Raw genomic sequence first — 12513 nt, 5'->3', positions numbered from 1 at the left:
CCCTAGGCCTCCCTCCCTCCCTGACAGGTAAGTGTGACTACCTTCTCCCCACTCCCCACTCCAACTCCAGCTTCTGAGGAGTCTCCCCTCCAGGACCCTGCAGCCTCTGCATCGTCCCAAGTCGCACAAGTGGCCACGACCCTCCCTTTAGATTTCATCCTGGCTGGCCTGCCCACCACCCGGCCCTTTAAGGATAAATGGCATTGCTCTGAAAATCCCAAATGCCACTGACTGACACACCAAAGCTGCGTTGTCTGGGCTTTCCTCCAACCGAGGCAAAGCCCTGCCCTCCCTCAGCCTCAGTCTGCACCTCTTGAGAAGAGCTAAACCATATGTAAGGCTGTGAACTCCAGCTAAGAAGGACGAATCCCAACGTGTATCTCTAGTCCGGCTCCTTCAACTCAGCCCCAGGCTCATAGACCCGAGTGCCTCTTTGAAGCCCTAACTTCGATGACAAATGACATCTTAAAAATGCCTCATGTCCACCATTTACTCTGGAATTCGATTCCTGGCAGTTACCTCCCAGACTCCCCATTTTAGTAACAGCCCCAGCACCCACCTAGGTGTTTGAGGTCACATTCAATTTCCCCTGTTCCCTCCCACCAGCCCTGCCCTGGAATCAGTCCTGTTATTTCTGTCGCTAAGCCCATCTCATGTCTGGTTCTGCACGGACCATGGCCGTAACCCCACAAGCTCACAGCAAGGTGCAGTGAATCACAGTCCTCCGAAGGGTGCTCCCTGGAGGAGGAGGCATCTCCTGCCGATGGTCACCTCAGAAGGCACTGGATTCTCACACAGGAGGCCCAGGAGAAGGGACTCAAGGTTCTCCCGTGGTCTGAGATTTGAAGGACCCGAGGTCTGGGGGATCTCCTAATTAGCAGACACACCTGCCAGTGAGCAGGTGAGGATGGAGGAACCCAGGCAAGGCTGTTCTCACTCTGACCCCTGGGCTCTCAGGAGCCACGGGAAAGGCCTGTGTCCAGGGCACAGCCCAGCCATCACAGATCCCAGCCTGCATTTGCCAACCCGGACAGCCTAGACTCCTTCTATTTGCGACACTTACTTCTGTTCTGTTCCCCACCCAGAATGTGATGGACTATTTCAGAAAGTCTGGCCTGTCTCAAACGATACCAAGTCAGTGAAAAACGCAATGTCCACATTTGGACCAGAGCATGAAGGGAGAAACAAGGCCTCATGGTCAGCATGATGGTGGTGGCCAAACCCTTCCCCCGGGGGAGATGAACCATGGTAGGGGTGAGAATGCAAGGTCCTAGTTCGGCCAAAGCATCTTCCTTCACAGCTGACTGTGGTGTTGGGGTCTCACTATCGAAAACTAACGACACGGCCGTCAGTCGTGGACGTCAGCTGCAACAGACACAGAGTTAGCTATTTACTGCAAACGTGGGTTAAAAGTAAAGGCCGGTAAAATGAGGCCTGCATGGCTGCTGAGGCAAACCACAGACCCGGCTCTGAATGCCCACTGGATGAAGCAGAGTAGAACATACGGTCCCCTTTAGCGGTCCGTTTGTCCACCAGATCCAGGTGAGCCAGCCTCTTTGGAGAAGGCCATGTTGTCTTGATACTCAGAAAAACCAGCCTCGTACAGGGAAAAAAAGAGTGGCATGGATTATAGACCCGGTACTGTCCCTTTATGAAGGCAAACTAAAGTAAATGGCAGGGGGAAGTTGAATGCAAAAAAAAAAAAAGTGACTGCTTCCTCCAACAGCGTCCCCTGCAGCTGCTCACCCCCGAGCCGGCCACTTCCTCCTCACCAGTGACCACCGGCCAGTAAGCGCCATCACGGACGTCACACAGCGACAGCCAGGAACCGAGTGCTGAGCACTTTTGTGTAAAAGCAGGAATCGAGCAAGGTGCTGCAGACTTTGACTTTCCAAGTTTAAATACTCCATGAAAAGAATCCTTCAGCAGCAGCCTAAATCAATTCGCATCTCACTTCTTCAAAACAAATTTAATAAGGGCGCATTTGTCACCAAATATAAGGAGGACCAAACAAGTTCCTCAAAGCAAGGATTTTAACAGGTATCAAACACCAGTGGGTGATGTGCTAACAAAGCAAATATTCCAAAAAATTAGAAAATAAAAGGTTGACTAGGATAATACATGGATCAAGGCAGCTGTTAAGTTTTTGCTTTTTAAAGCGATGGAGACAGCACGGAGGGCGATCTAGCTATTTCCAATGCAGGGTGTGCACAGCCCACTTTTTCAGACGCAACAACATGCTCACAGGGCAGTACAAGAGAAAAAGGAAAAAAGAAAAAGGAAAAGAGGAACAAGCGAAAATTAGAAAGAAACAAGAACAAAAGTGACTTTGACAGCCTGTACAAGATCTTACGTGAGTGTGATGAGGACAGGGACTTGGGGACGGTGAGACCCACCCTCACCTCCTGCTCCAGGGAAGGCAGGGGCCTGTGGGGATCGGCGCTGCCGGGGGACACCAACGTGGTCAGAGCCCCAAACCAAAATTCCACCTACAGCGTCTAGATAGCTTTTGAGCTACAAAATGTGGTTGCATTTCAGGCTGGAAAGTTTTACTCACTCCCACCAAGAGCAGCAGGAGAGAATTAGGCTCTGCTCCTGCACCAAACCATTGTTTTATAAATTAATGACTGCGGAATAGTAAAAGGAACAATGGAGTAAAAGTGACTGGAGGAGAACGTGCTTGACCCAAGCTCACTGGCCGCGTTATCTCACTGATGTTCAGATGCTGGCTGGGTGCTTATTGTACCAAAACAGAAAGACCCACCAGGAGGGAGGTTTAATGCTCTGCTGTATTTTGATGCCAAGAACCATGACTGATACTCGAGGTTCTGGGTAAACAATGGTGACAATTGCAAACATTATGGGCTAAGCACACCTCCAGCTACTCTGCCAAATCTCAAGGACAGACTTCAAAAGGCAAAAACAAGCTGGCATTCTCTGGTGGGTCTACAGACTCAGAGTCAAACAGTTGCTGAGCAAACATATCACCAGTGCCTCCTATGACAAAAGAAGAGGCACTGGACAGGTGGCTGGGGCAGGGCTCCAGGCTTCCACTGCTCACCCACTGGTCTGTGCAGGGGGAGAAGACAGTCCCTGCTTATGTTGCACCAATGCACCTACCCGGACTAATGCCTGGGGGCTCAGCAGAAGGTGACAGGTGAGGTGAACGGAGCCAGTCTGGGAGTGGCCCGGTGCTGGCAGCTGTGCCTTCAGCAGTGCCCAGGCTCCTAAACCTGCCACCTCATCTCCAAGTAGCAGAAGGGGAGTGTGGACATGTAGATCACAGGGCCCTGTGAGGACAAGTACAGATCATGGCCACGACATGCCTTGCCCCTTCCTTAAGCCATAGAAGAATGCCCGGGAAGGAACTGAAAATTCATACAGAGTTTGCCAGGCACCTCAGGCAGGTGGGACTCGGGTCCCCTGTGCCTCTCACTCACAGGGCTGGTCTGGACTTTCTTTTTATCAATTCTCTGCAATCTTCTCCTCCAACTGACCAACAACCAGAAAGTAGGATCTGATCTTAGGTAAGTTCAAGAATCACAGAGCACCACCTCCACAGCGGGCCCGGCAGCATGTGCCAGGTCCTCCGACCATCACCTGTGGTACCGCCATGAGTGCCCTCCAGACTCAAGGCCTGAGGCCGTAGGCCGGGGGAACACAGCTTCCCTCACTCTCCCCAGCAAAGGGGGACCACCTCTCGGCAAAGGCATCTCAACCTCTCCTGCCCGAGGGACAGCACGATGGACACACGGGGAAACAGAGCAGAAGATGGGGGTTAGGCAGCCCAGAAGAGCTCGTCTGCACTTTCGTGGCAATGTGAGGACTTTGACGTAATCACAGGGACAAAGTGAAGATGAACCTTTCCCTGCTCTGTCCCATACTCCGTGACACGCCTTTTCCTGTGTAAGTAGTTCATTCGGAAGTCCCTGGCGGTGTTTCTGATGTCCTAACCTGGCATGGTGGCTGTCGGGCATGAATAGAGGGCCTGAGCCGTGCAGGTGCTGGGCCTAGGAGTCAGGAGACACCGGCTCCACCCTCAGCTCAACAAGAACCTCGTTCTGCATCTCGGGATTCAGCATCTTATCTATAAGCAAAGGGATGAGACTGTCCCAGGAAAGGCTGCCCAACAATAATGAAATGAGATCCATGTAAAAAAGTTTCCCATTTGCCACATTTAAAAAGTAAACAAAGAAATAAACAAACAAAAAACAAATACTAGAAACTGATTTTAAGAACAGACCTTACTTATTCTACTGTTTGTAAAATACTATCATTTTGACATGTAATCAATATAGAAAGTAACAAGGTAGATTACATTCCTTTTACTAGATAAGTCTCAGCGTCTGATGTGCATTTGACCTACAGCACATGTCAGCTCAGACCAACCTCCTCCCCAGCGCTCCTAGCATCAATGGCTGTGGCTACTCTATTGGACAGCAACTCCATGGGTCCCACCAGGGGTCCTGGCTGAAAAGCGGGAGAAATTGTCCACAATAACCATAAAAGGATCTCTCTGAAACAAAGGCGGATTCACTTTTAAATGTCTGTAAACCGGCGGGCTGCACCTCCCTCCACCCTTGGCTGACAAGACAGCCCTCTTCCTTGCTGATCCCTTCCTGGATGTAGGGAAGGAATCCGGCACACAGCCAGAGTGGCCAGGCCTCCAGGTAGACTTACCTGCTGTCTGTGTCCAGTCCCATGAAGTCCTCCTTCTCAAACAAGGTGCAGAGGAGGGGGATCTTGTCCCCAGACTTGTTGGGGGCCCTATCCAGCCACTTGTACTTGAGCATGATGAAGAGTGACTCAGTGAATTCCTCGATCCTCTTCTCCACCACCCTGCAGTCCTCGTAGATTGAAGGCCATGTCGGTGCGTGTCTGCTCGGCTACCTCCCCATGCAGCACAAAGACAAATAGCTGAGAGTCATTAACGAGGTGCCATACAGCTCTTCTGCACTTGGAGCTTCTCGAGGGCCTTAACCGAGAGGCAGTCGGTAATGGTGACAAGGCCCACTACATTGCTGTAGGTCTGGAAGTTTCTCCACCCATTCTCAGGCGCATAGTGGTGCCTGTAGTGGATACAGAGTGCCCAATGGGAGCCGCATGGGCTGATTTGGCTCACCAAAGTGATCGCTTATAGATGCAAAAGAAATTCTCCTCTGAGATGATCCCAATGGCTTGGATCACCACGGGGAGAATCTGGTCGTTCTCAGCGCACTGCACGTAGAGAGGGATGCTCATGTTGCAGCCCCTGCTGAGAGGGGAGAGGAGATCGAGATACATACTCTGCTGTGGGCTGTGGGCTGTGGGCCCCTCTGGGTTGTGGTGACCTGGTGCGTACCAGCCGGAAGGCAAGGGAAGCACAAGCAAAGCCGGGGGTACACTTTATCCTCAGTGTCTGCCCATGGCTACCGTAGGTCAGATCACATTACCCAGCTTTTGGTCCAGGCTTCCTGCCCATGCAGAGCAGGGTCATTTCTTGTTTTCTGTTCCAAGCACCTAGCCAGACCCTGATGCAAAGTCAGTGCTCAAAACCGCTGAATAAAGAAATGAACAAAGGAACTGCTTTCCACACCCCTTTAAGCAGAATATAAAGAAAAGAACCACAGTGGGATCAAAACATCTGGATTTCAACTCCAATTTATTTGAACTCCTAAGCGGCAGAATAATGGATAAGATAACTTGCTTTGGGGAGGAGGGTACAGTTCAGTGATAGAGCACGTGCTTAGCAAGTACGAGGTCCTGTGTTTAATACCCAGTACCTCATTTTAAAAAGTGAAACAAATAAACAAACCTAATTACCCTCCTCAAAAAAATATTTTTAACTCAAAATTCAAAAAAACGCCTTGCAATAGACACAACATTGTAAACTTGACTATACTTCAATTAAAAAAAAAATCCTTGCCTAACAAGAATATATCTGGATTACCGAAGTTTGCAAATGTAAAATGCCTAGGTTACAACCTGCATAAAAAGTGGGGACTGTACAAATTTACTATCCCTACTTTATGAGCTATATTTCCTTTGGGGTGGGTTATAACCTCTCAGAGCTAATTTTCTCAGATTAAAAAACAGAAAATATTACCTGATTGTCAGTACTGCTGAAGAATCTGATAACCCTATTAAAGAATCTGACACACAGAGGTTATTCAATAAATGTTTGTTTAATGAATGAATAAACACGCAAGTGAATGCTGCCCCTGCCACAGACCATCACAATGTTACTGCCTGGAAATCCCAAGCCCATGTTCCACCCGACTCTACATTAACCATGTGGATGAACTGCGCAGGTCTGTGTGCTTCTCTAAGCCCCAGTTTAATCATGAATACAAATGAGGACAATAACACAAACCTCAAAGTGTTAGTGAGTCAGTAATGAATTGTCCCCGAATTTTGCAAGATTGAACCATTAAGGAAAATTGGGCAAAGGGTCCATAGGCCCTCTCCATATTATCTCTTATGACTACATGGGAATCTACATTACATCACAAAATTAAAAGTCTAATTTTTTAAAGAGGCTATTGAGGTTAAATGAGCTCACTGTCTCAAATAAGGAACACACCGCACAAATAGGACAATCCCTAGACCATGAGATACACTCAGTTAAATTACCCACTGAACCCACTGGTCCCTCCAACTTCAGAACACGAGGATGCGTCCTTGTGGCCAGAGGCCACTGCACCTGAAGCTAACAAAGCTAATGGTCCCCACTTCCAAGAGCCCCTGTCACCACCCTAGGTCTAAGTTTGTGTTTGTAATTTTTTTCTTTTTATTAAATAGAAACCCCCAATTGCATAGCCTTCAGGTCACCAAAACCTGACCACAGAGATCAAGATGGCAGCCCTTCTTGGTGAAACAATAAAATGAAAAGCCATTTCCACAAGAACTCTGTGTAAATCTACTAGGGAACTTCATCCTGGACTGAGGGGAAGAGGACTGGGGAGGAGGGGGCAATCTGGGGCACAGAGAACCATGGGCCACCTGTCCCACGATGGACTTTAGTTTCAACACTCACCCTCTAGGAACTTCAAAATACACACAGACAGAGTGCTATGGACAAGATTTTTTTTTTTTTTAAAGAAATCACCGACTCCCTAGCAGGTCTTGTTTCTACCGAGACACAAATGGATTATGTGTATAATGTTTCACAAAAACCCTAAAATACTATCACCCCAACTTGACACATGAAGAAACTGAGGGAGAGAGGTTTATCACATTGTGCAAGATTAGAGAGAGGCCACATTATACAACGTATTTAAACCCAATCCCCTGCTCCATTGCTCACACTAGAAAGTGTGATACACTGCACCTTTCCTGCCCTTTCCCTGCAATAAATCTCTGAAGAGTCTTTTCTGTGCCACCTGGAATCACAATCACATCAGTTTTCCACGAAGAGCTATGTCACTCCTTGGAGGACGTATCAAAATCTAAAGGGTTGGAATGGGAGGAGAAATTTGCATTTTCTGTTTCTCAAAGGAAACATGGCTTTAAAAGAAACTGAAAAGGACTTATCTAGGCTATGGTCTCATTGTACAGAGAAGGAAATGGAGGCTCAGAAGAGATTAGGAAAGGTCCTTATTAACAAATATTGCCTGAGTGCAGCACCAAGCCAGCCCTGGGCACTGCTGTGGGAGGATCTGGGAGGCCCAGGAGAATGAGTGTTAGAAAAAGGAAAGAGAAGAAGCATACAAGGCGCTGTTTCTACATCACCATAACATGGAGTTCCAGCAACTTATCCAGTATGGGTGCAGCCAACATTAAGATTGGCTAGAGAGGTTATAGAAACCTGGAAGTCTCAAGCATAGTGGAAATTCCAACATTTACTATGTTTTTTCCCAGTTCAAGCATCAGCTCAGTGGGTACCTTGTACCAGGGACTACATGAGGCCTGGAGTTCTCCCAAATACAGATCTCTATTACCACGTGTGCAAACCACATAAAGGCCACCAGAAGAAAAGCAGCCACAGATAAGATGGAATTACTGAAACTGAAAGCAGCCAAGCAGCATATATTAACTAGAAAAATGGTGCTGCTAGAAATGGACTCATGGGCATAGAAACAAACTGTGGTTAGCAGGCAGGAAAGGGGGGATTAACAGATACACATTAATTAATATAAAATAAATGACAAGGACTTGCTATATAGCACAGGGAACTATATTCAAGTTCTTGTAATGATTTGTACTAAAAACAATCTAAAAGGTATATATATATGCATATGTTAATAACTGAACCTCTGCTGTCACCTGAATCTAACATTGTAAGTAAACTACACTTCAATAAAAAAATAATTAGATAAATAAAAGCAAGTCATAAAAAAAATAAAAGAACACTGTAATACCTGTAGCTGTAGGTGGTGGAGAATTCTGGCTGCAAGCAGCAAGTCCACTGGATCACTCCAGCTCTGACTGTCACCCTTTCTGACCATCAGAGAGTCACTTGGCTTCATTGAGGTTACTTTTCTCTTCTGTGAAAGGCTACAATTGCAACTAACAATGTATAGAATTTCATCATTCACAAGCCCAACAATTAGTGAGGACTTCCCATGGGCCAGGCTCTGGACAGATGAAAAGATACAGTCCCAGATATATTCATGGGTAGAAGAAGTTTTTGCCATAAAGACATTAATTCTTACTGTTTTGATAGACAGATTCAATGCAATTCTGATTAGAATGCCTATAAGATTTTTCATGGAATGTAACAAGTTAATTTATGGTCAGGAAAAGCCAAGAAACTTCTTTAGAACCACCACTGGGTAAGAGTGGATAGGTCATTGATTTCCACTGTTCTTTCTGAAGTGATGAAAACGTTCTGGAATAATAATGCTTGCACCACTGTGAATATGCTAAAAGCTGCTGAATTGTACCATTTAAATGGATGGACTTCATGGTGTGTGAACAATATCATAATAAAGCTGTTATATGAAAAAATATTTCTTGACAATTAATTTCACCTCTAAGCAACTAGGCTGCCACACAATTTAAGAAAAACAAAAAACCAAAACAAACCAAACTGTGCCAGGAGCTATTTAGGACTGCAATGTCCCTAGGTCTCCAACGCCTCTGGTGGTGCTGTTCCTGTTAACACACACTAGCTGGGCTGGGCTACTTAGGGACTGTAACAATCTTTCTAAAATCGAGGTTCACACGTTTCACCCTGGGAGAGGGAAGCCTGGAGGATGTCACAGCCTCATGCCTTCAGATCATTTTTAACTGAACCAAGCTCTGCTTTCAACACTGTAATCCCTCTCACTATAAAAACACGTGACATCATCAAGCACCGCCATCATAACACCTGAAATTGTTCAAGGAATTTACCTGCGGCAGAAACACTGAGGGAGGAGACGGAAGTGCCCTCAACACTGACGCTCCATTTTGCCGACTTCACCAGGAGAAGCTGGTATTTACAGCCTGAGGCTCTCAGCCCGGGGAGCAGCGCCCACGCCACTGAGCTGGTCCTGAGGGAGCGGGAAAGGGAGAGGAGGGCAGCCCCGGGGTCACGGGGCAGGGAAAGCGGGATGGGGGACGCGGGCTGCAGCCCCGCTCGGAGGCCAGCCCCAGCCCCAGCCCCAGCCGCCCGCCCCGTCCGGGTCCTCAGACACCGCCCGCCCGGGACACAGCCCGCCCAGGGGCGGGGACGGGCCGGCTGCCATGGAGAGGAAGCCCGGGAGGAGAGGACTCACGGGCGGGAGAGGGGAAGGGGACGCCAGCCGCGGACTGAGGGGAGCCTGGCTGGGGCGAGAGGCTGCAGGTGAACACCTGGCCCTGGACAGCTGTGGCCGGGGCGCCGGGGCAGGTGGCGCGGGCAGAGGGGCCTGTCCCGAGCAATTCAGCTGAACACATGCTGACTTGCGCCCTCGCGGGCTTTGACACGAGGACCGCCCTCCCGCAGCCGCCTTGAACTTTCTCGTGAACCCCCTACCTTGCATTTCCACAGCCGGAGGCCCTGGCCCCGGGCAGGAGCCAAAAGCCTATCGGGCAACAGAGCTGAGAAGCCTTTGGGGCCGATCCCCGGCTCGGAGCTGGAGCTTCCAAACCTCGGTCCAGCTGGCACCGACTGCGCATGCGCAGGAGGGCCAGCTATCCTCTGGGTTCTGCGAGAGAAGGTGGGGAAGCAAGGGAGGGAGAAGATGGGAGGAGGAGGGGAGAAGGGGAAAAGTGGAGGGAGACCGATGGACAGGAGGTGCAGAGAGAAGGGAGGGATCTAGAGAGTGGAGGGGAGTAGCAGAGATGGAGAGAAAATCTTTACCTCTGGGGGCACCCCGACACAGGCGGCAGTCCTGCCTCTGTAACCTTCTCTAACACTTCAAGGCCCGCAGCTCAAATTTTCCCTCCCTTGTCCACCCCTCTAGCCGAGGCCTCTGCAGAATCCCTACGGGTATCACACCTGTTGCCCCCACGCGGAGCTGGGTTTCCTGTTGCTCTGGGAACCAAGCACCCGCGGGTGTTGCCGCTCAGAACTACCTTGGGAAGTGTATATATTCCCCTTTTACAGGCTGAGAAACAGGCAGGCAGGATCTCTGCCTTAACTCCACTGTCCCAGGTGTTGGGCTGCCTGGGAGCGGGAGGTACAAGATCAGAGCCCCAGACAGAGCAGACTGCCTGAGTGTTGGTGCATAGTCCCCATCCCTCCTGGGTAAAACACACACCACCCTAGTGGAACCATCAAGCGCTCACAGTAGGTCCCTGGGTGTGGGAGAGCTGTCCTCAGTTCCAGTGCCCAGCTTGCTAGGTAGATAGGAGTGTTACCGAGTCCAAATTCATTCTCCTCAGTGCAGGACAGGCCAATAATTTGGGAGACCACGTGTTGGGGCATGGAATAGCCAGTTTCTCTAGACCTTGATAGCAAAATAATGTCCTGGAAAACCATCTTCCCAAGTCAGAATTCAGGCTCCTTTCCTACATGCTTGGTTGTAGCAAACTTCTTGGTGTAGGAATTCTTTGTTGTTAGAATCCTTTGTTCTTGCAGCTATCTGCCTGGGTCAAATCTCTGTAAACCCCCAGCAAAACAAACGTTATTTTCTATTCTGCAAATTGTTATCTTTATATGAATGGAAAAGTGTTAAGTATCCTTAAAGGTCAGAGCCTTGAAAATAGGCTCTCCTGTATATTTCAGGCTCTAGGCAACATTGTTTCACAAGCAAGATGAAGCCTAGGAGACAGAGCACAGTGTTAAATTCAAAGGAAAAGATCTAGTACGGAGTCAGATTTGTTCTTTTCTATTACCCGGGCAGAAGGCACTTGAGGATTTAAACCCCTTTAAGTTAAAAATAAGTAAAAGTTTAAAGGAATTTACATACATAGGTGGGAACGTGCATAGCATACCTGGAAAAGCACACAAAGGATAATAAACAGTGGCATCTCCAGGGAGGGCTGAAAGAACAGAGGATGAGGGAAAACTTCTTTCACTTGTGTATTTTTGTGCTCTGTTTGAATTTTTTTAACCATATGCATGGATTTCTTTTTCAGTTAAAAAACAATTGTAATGGAGCAAAGGAGTAATTAGCACAGCAAATACAGCAGCCATGGAATCACTGAGCCATCAGTTTTAATTTAAGCCAGGAAACATTTATTGACTCTCTCCTATGTGCCCAGTGCTCTTTTAAGAGTTCTTTTATTATTTTTATTATTATTATTATTTTTATTTTTATTTTATAAAATAATAACATGCTATCCCTCACCCCTGCCCAGGGTTGGCGGAAAACCAACTGAGTTTTCTTGAGTTGTTTTCCAAGGAGTAGAGATGATTTATAAACAGAATACATCTTCCAGGCAAAACAGTCGGAGTGGTTTTCCAGCAGGCCAGACAGCTATGAAGGGTTTACAATAGAGGCGCCCAGAGGCTGAGAGAGAAAGCCTCCAGAACCCTACAAAAAGCTGCCCAAAGTGCCTTCTCCATGGCACTACAGAAATAGGAAAGAACAAATATGACTCCATATTAGATCTGTTCTTTTGACTTTAACCCTGTGCCCTGTTTCCTAGGTTTAGTCTTGTTGGTTCTGCACCTTTTGTAAAACAGTGTTGCCTAGAGCCTGAAATATACAGGAGAACCTATTCTCAAGGCTCTGACTTTAAAGGATATTAACACTTTTCCATTCATATAAAGATAACAAGTTACAGAATAGAAAATAACATGTGTTTGTTGGAGGTTTACACGGATCTGACCCAGGTGAAGAGCGGCAAGAACAAAAGATTCTAACAACAATGAATTCATAAACCAAGTTTGCAACAACCAAGCATTCCTGCTTCCCCTTTTTAATATAAAAAGAGCCTGAATTCTGACTTTGGGAGATGGTTTTCCAGGACATTAGACTTCCATCTTCTCAGCTGGCTTTCCAAATTAAAGTCGCTATTTCTTGCCCCAAAACCTGGTCTCCAGATTTATTGGCCTGTAATGCACGAGCAGAACAAGTCTGGATTTGGAAACACAAACATACATTGAAAGTACCCATTTGGTATATTAAATGAGTTGCTTCCACTCTTCTTCCTGACATTTTCTTCTCTTGAAAACTCCTG

At 47.6% G+C, this 12513-nt stretch overlaps 1 long non-coding RNA gene across 2 annotated transcripts in view; it reads right to left on the bottom strand.

Moving 5' to 3' along the window:
- Positions 1 to 9603, bottom strand: part of LOC141574269 (uncharacterized) — a 70141-nt gene extending 60538 nt beyond the window's left edge. The window contains exon 1 of one of the 2 annotated variants that reach the window (XR_012501180.1): positions 9316 to 9603. This is a non-coding gene — a long non-coding RNA (uncharacterized LOC141574269). Of the gene's footprint in view, positions 1 to 4680; positions 5045 to 9315 lie in introns of those variants that run through there. The other variant, XR_012501179.1, reaches the window with a different exon arrangement.
- Positions 9604 to 12513: the final 2910 nt, after the last annotated feature.

Source organism: Camelus bactrianus, chromosome 20 (genome assembly GCF_048773025.1).
Source record: "Camelus bactrianus isolate YW-2024 breed Bactrian camel chromosome 20, ASM4877302v1, whole genome shotgun sequence".
Classification (NCBI taxonomy): Eukaryota; Metazoa; Chordata; class Mammalia; order Artiodactyla; family Camelidae; genus Camelus; species Camelus bactrianus.
This window is presented reverse-complemented; position numbering and strand designations above follow the sequence as displayed.